Below are 5995 nucleotides of genomic sequence, written 5' to 3'. Positions count from 1 at the left end.
GGTAGTTATTCCCCATGATGAGACTGGCAATCAACTCCATGGTGGGATCTACCACAAGCAGCTGAGTAGCTGCCTTTGGGATGTGGTCTGCTTTCTATATATAAGCAGAAGCCTTGGGAATGGCCACTAGCTTATGGCATGCTTGGACCCTGCATGTAGCCATGTCATTGTTTAGAAGCCTGCCATGCTCTGTCAACCTGGGGACTTACAATGAACTTGAATGAATGACCTGCCATGTGGTTTGGTAACATTGGGACTGTGTCTTTTTACTTGTCAACCTTGGGCTTGTCAGCCTCAGCAGCCAGCAGCTGACTGAGTGAAGAAACACCCCTAGCTCTAGCGGGCTGGGAGCAAGAGGCAGAGCTAGACCCCAAGATTGAGGGGCTTTCACCCAGCCCCTAGAGTCTGGCACTTTGGAAGTTGGACTTGTAGCCTCCCAAACTCTAAGAGAATAAACTCCTGTTTGTTCAAGCCATCCCATTGTGGTATATTCCTGTCAGACCAGCACTAGGTAACCAGAAGAGAATTTGGTACCAAGAGAGTGGGGTGCTGCTCTGACAGACACCTAAAATGTGGAAATAGGAGTGGAGTGCACCCTTGACCCAAGACTTTGGGAGAGAGAGCCCAGCATACAGTATGGGAGACTGTGGGAGCAGAGCCAAGAGACCGGCATGAGACAGCGACAGCCTTACCAGCCCACTGAGGAAAAGGCTGGGTGCCTTTGGGTAGGCTGCTTCCTGACAGAGTGGGTTGCCTTCGGATATTAATGTTGCCTTCGGGCATTATTTGGTAGAAGGGACCAGTATGAAATGGAGTAGCAGGTTGACCAGCCCACGGAGCAGGAGAGCTGAGTGCTTTTGGGGCAGAAGATTTCTTGCAGAGTGGGTTGCCTTCGGCATTAATCAGCAGAAGCAGAGAGACCAAGGAAACAGAACCAGAGCTGCCTCAGCTTGAAAAGGTAGGACCATGGCCTTTGGGGGTGGAACCACCACAGCCCCCTAGGTTTCAAAGAGCCAGGCCTTCACTAACTTGGTTCTGGAGTGTGGGGCTGCTTGTTCGTGTGAGCCAGTGGGATGGAGCCATAGCCACTGCTCAAGAGTGAGGGGGCGGGGCTGCCATGCTCAAGAGGGAGAGGAATGGGGCCTGCCAGGCCAAGGGGGTGAGGTTGCCACTTAGAGGAACTAAGAGACTGGAGCCACCCAGTGAGAGAGATCTGCACAAATGCCACCCAGTGAAGATCTGTGTACAGATGTGCCAAGTTGACAAGGGGTAGAATTGTGGTGGTTATGTTTGTGTGTAAACTTGGCTGGGCCTGGTTGAGTGGCTGGGCAGCTGAATGTAGTATCCCCCATGATGAGACTGGTAATCAACTCTATGGTAGAATCTACTGTGAGCAGCTGAGTAGCTACCTTAGGGATGTGGTCCACTTCCTGTATATAAGCAGAAACCTTGGGGATTGGTCTCTAGTTTATGGTACAATTGAAACCTGTGTGTAGCCATGCCATTGTTCAGCAGCCTGCCATGCTCTGCCGACTTTGGGGACTTACAATGGACTTGAATGAATGGCCTTCTGTGTGGTTTGGTAACATTGGGACTGTGCCTTTTTATTTGTCAACCTTGGGTTTGTCATCCTCAGCAGCCAGCAGCTGTCTGAGTGAAGAAATGCCTCTACCTCCAGTAGGCCAAGAGCAGGAGGCAGAGCTGGACCCCAAGGCTGAGGGGCTTTCACCCAGCCCCTAGAGCTTGGCATCGGGAACTTGGACTTAAAGCCACCAAACTGTAAGAATAAACTCCTGTTTGTTTAAGCCATCCCATTTGTGGTATATTCCTGTCAGAGTGGCACTAGGTAACCAGAACAACCTCCATGGGCCAACTCTGTTCTACCTGCCTTATGCCACCCACCACTCACAGCACCTTAACAACAGGTTCAATTTTCTCATGATCCTCCCATAAGAAGAAAACTGGGAGATTCAATGACTCACTCAAGGTCATGTAACTCATGGTGCCAAGGCTAGGATTTGTACCCAGACCATCAGGCTCAGTGCCCCGTGTTTACCATCACACTGCACTGCCTCTGGGCAGACTGTAAGGGCCCCAGAGGTGGGGATCATTGTCCTGATCCAACAGTGAGGAGATTCAGGTTAAGAGGTCATGACCCACCCAAGATCGCACCCCTGGAAAGTCCTGCAGTGGAGCTTGTCTGTTGGGCTGTCTGGCTCATTCAGAGAGAGAGGAGGGCTTGAGACCTCAGGACTCCCAAATAATCAGAAGAGGGATCCTGAAAAAGAAGCAGGGCTTTGTTCTCTGACAGACCCAGGCTTATGTCCTGGCCCTGCCACTCAGAGATTTGTGGTCTTGAGCCAGTTGCTCAACTGCTCTGAACCTCAGTTTCTTCTTTTGCACAATGGGAAGCTGGGAGCTTATTGGGAGGATGAGATCAGAAGTAGGCCTTGGTGCTTGGCATAGAGCAGGTGCTCAGTAATGGCTGTGCTCTTCCCATTCTCCAATGGGGCAGAGGTTCTGCCAGGCTTGGCTCTGACACAGGAGCCAGATGATCATCTCCTGGGGTCCTAAGCTCCTGCTTAGGATGCTAGGGACAGGAGGAGCAGCTGTGCTGGTCTCAGCCAGCTCCAGGCAGGGCACATTTCCCCTCACTCAGCTGCCAGAGCTTCTGGGTAGACAGGCCTATGATGTGCCATCAGGCTCAGATGGGAAACACCTGTCCAGGCTGCAGCTGGTAAACCACCTCAGGGCTACAGCTGTTTTCTATGCAGTGGGCAACTGGGCCCCAGCCAAGTCAAGTACCAGAAGCCTAATGCCTGGCCCTGTTACCCAGACCCCAGGTCTTGACCTCTCATCACCCAGAGGCCATGTTCTGTCACTTGTGTGGTCACCACACTGTCCACCTACCCTGCCACCCTGAGATGGTCAAATAATAGTAACTACCCCACCCCCCACCAAGTGCTCCTCTGAATTCTCACTAATACCTCTGTGGGAGGGACACTTGGCCTGTTTGAGGATGAAGAAAAAGAGTCCTGGACAAATGAGATAAACAACCAGGAAATAGGGAGCCCAGGTCTGCCAGCCTCCAGGGTTTGACTGTTACTCCCAGGGACAGACCTGCAACCGCTCCTGTCACCCATGCCCCAGTTACCTTCATGTCACCATCTGTCACCTGCCATACCCTGCCCTCCCACACCCTGCCCTTGAAAAAGTGCTGCCTGCATCGGCCACCTACCAGTCACTATGCATGCACACTCATCATATGCATGCAGGCCCTTGCTCCAAAATGCATCACCAAGTCCGCATCACACACCTTAGGGGTCTCCACTTAAATCTCTTGTTTCCTGGTGTGCTATGAAATCCACCATCAGAGGTAATGGTGAGGGGAGGGAGAGGAACAGAAGAGTGGAACCTCATTTTAATTGTGGCAAGAACCCAATTTTTCAGACGATTATTATAATTAAATCTTCTCTTATCAGTGGTGGGGAGGGAGGGTGCTTTTGGGGAAGATGAGGAGTGGAGGGAAGCAAGGGTACTCTGATAATCAGCTCCGGCTCCAAAAGTCCCCTCCCCTCAGCCCTCGGTAACCCTGCAGTAAATTCGGGGCTGGAAGTGGGTCAGGGAGATGGGAGGCTTGGAGAAGAAGTGAGGGGTTCTCTTCTAGAGGGATACACCTGACCAGGTGCCCCTCACCTGCCTGGCCTGAGAGTTTCTGGCTGGACCCCAGGTGAAAGGAGGAGCTAGTAAGGGCTTGACCGCCACCTGTGAGTTGATGCTTGGCAGAAAAGCTGAATATTCACAGAGGAGGCAACTCACTGGGTTTTGGGGACCAGAAATCAGTAGAGTCTTGTGGTGGTGTCACTATGGGATGGTGTCACCTGCACACTCAAGGGCCAGCTTGACCAGGGCTCTGCTGATGACCATGTGTGTCCTTGGATGAATTACTTCCCCTTCCCTGCATTGTCCAGCGTCTTGACAGACACCTTCTCAGTCAGCTCCTCTCTGCAGTCACCTGACAGCCACACCCAAGGAGCCCCTGGAGAGTGGGAATCTCTTCTCCACTGCCTACCTCATTGTCCTCAGTACCTAGACCAGGGCTTGGTACTTAAGACACTCTCAGAATTATCAAATGAAGCACTGAAAGAGGCACTCATGAACAGGACAAGTCTAGGAGATAGGCATTAATATCTTCATTTGCCAAGGAGGAGAATGAGGCTCAGAGAGGTGAAGTGACTTATCCAGAGCCATACAGTTGACAGCTGGTAAGGGGCCAGGGATCAGGAAGGGAGGGGTCAGTGAAAGGCAGGTGGGAGAAGTGTGAGACCTAACAAAATAGGATAAGAGCTAGGGGACCCAGAACTTAGGTGTTTGTCATGAATGAAGTCTCTAGCCTGCCCCTGGGGAAATCCAGTCAGGCATATGTGAGTCCCAGTGACAGTAGACAAGCAGAGGAGGGAGGGAGGATGCAGCCTCTGGCCCCACGTCTTCCAGTCATCTGGGCTTGGGTGTGGGAGACCAAGGCCTGGCCATTCACTAGGGACTGGGAGCAGTGGCAGATGGAGCAAGTCGGGTCAGGACTCTGCCCTCTGAGCTCACTACACACCTGCCCAGTTGTCTTTCCCCTCCTCTAGTTCTCTTAACAGCCTCACATCAAGGGCAGGAATAATTATCTCCATGTTGCATTTGAGGTAACTGAAATCCAGAAAGGTCACATGGTTTGCCCAGGGTCACATAGCAAGTGAGCAGCAGACCCAGAACTGGCACCCAGGTTCCTGATCTCACTCCAAGGTTCTGAGTTCTGCCCTACTGGCTTCCACCCCCCTGTCTTAGCCTAAGGCCCCTGCTAGACACCCCCACCCAGGCCTGTCCTGTTACCACTAGCCCCTTGTCCCCACTAAGTGCCATCACTGAGGGTTTAGCTTAAAGCTGCTGGTGGCTCCAACCCCCCTCCTATCCTCCAGTCCTAAGCTCTTGAGTCCAGAAGTCCCTAGACCCATAGACTGCCAGGGCTGGCAGAGATCCCGGGAAACATCTAGTCCAAATCCCTGAGGGAAAGCAGGTGGGAACAGTGGTCTCATAGAGGCCACATTGTCCCCAACCTCCACCTCAGAAGTTCTCCAGGGCCTGACTTGGAGCACGCTCTTCTCCCTTCACTTCTCCCCCTGCTCCCTGCCACTTTTCCCCCAGTAGGTCCAGGTCTAAGGTTTGATTTTCAAACTTCCAGGGGAAGGAGGGTGGCCCTTAGTGTCTGCAATTACTAAGAGGCTGCAGTGATTTACTCAGCCAGGAAACGTCTGCTTCTCTGGAAGGATGGTCTCAATCCCTCCTCTTTGAAGGCTGTGATTTATGGAGGCTTCCCTTTCTTAGGGAGCTCTGGTGGCGTAGTGCCTAAGGCATTTGACTGCTAACCAGAAGGCTGGTGGTTCAAACCCACCAGGCCACTCCTCAGAAGGAAGGTTGGGCAATCTACTTCTGTAGTGATACTGCCTCGGAAACCCAAGGAGGGGTCACTGTGAGTCAGTTCCAGGCCTTAGGGGAAGCAGGGATGGAGGGGGCAGATATGGGCAAGCTCCCCCAATGAAGAACAATTCCAGACAGTGGTTGGGAGTAAGAAGATAGACCTATTTATCACCAGAGGCCTGGCTTTGAACCTCTGCTTGACCACAGCCAAGCTGTGTGACTTTGGGATGTCATTTAACCTCTCTGGGCCTCAGTTCTCTCATGTAAAATGGGAGCAATCACAATGGGATTAGTGACAACAGCTGCCTCTCAAATTGGTGAGGTTTAGATGAAGGGATGTATAGAAATGTTCAGCACATAGTAGGTGCTCAGGAAATCAGAATTCTCCCTCTAGCCCATTTACAATCTCCCTTTTCCTGACCTGACCCTCTCCTCTAGGTCTCCCCTAGATTTCCTCCAAGTCCCTTGCCTTATACCTGGTCTGCCTTTGGGAAGTCCAGACCAGGGCTTTGAACTGGTTCGTTTTGGTTCA

The sequence above is a fragment of the Orycteropus afer genome, unplaced genomic scaffold, assembly GCF_000298275.1.
Source record: "Orycteropus afer afer isolate SDZICR_OR568_19922 unplaced genomic scaffold, OryAfe1.0 scaffold00433, whole genome shotgun sequence".
NCBI classification, from domain to species: domain Eukaryota; kingdom Metazoa; phylum Chordata; class Mammalia; order Tubulidentata; family Orycteropodidae; genus Orycteropus; species Orycteropus afer.
Note: the sequence above shows the minus strand (reverse complement) of the source record.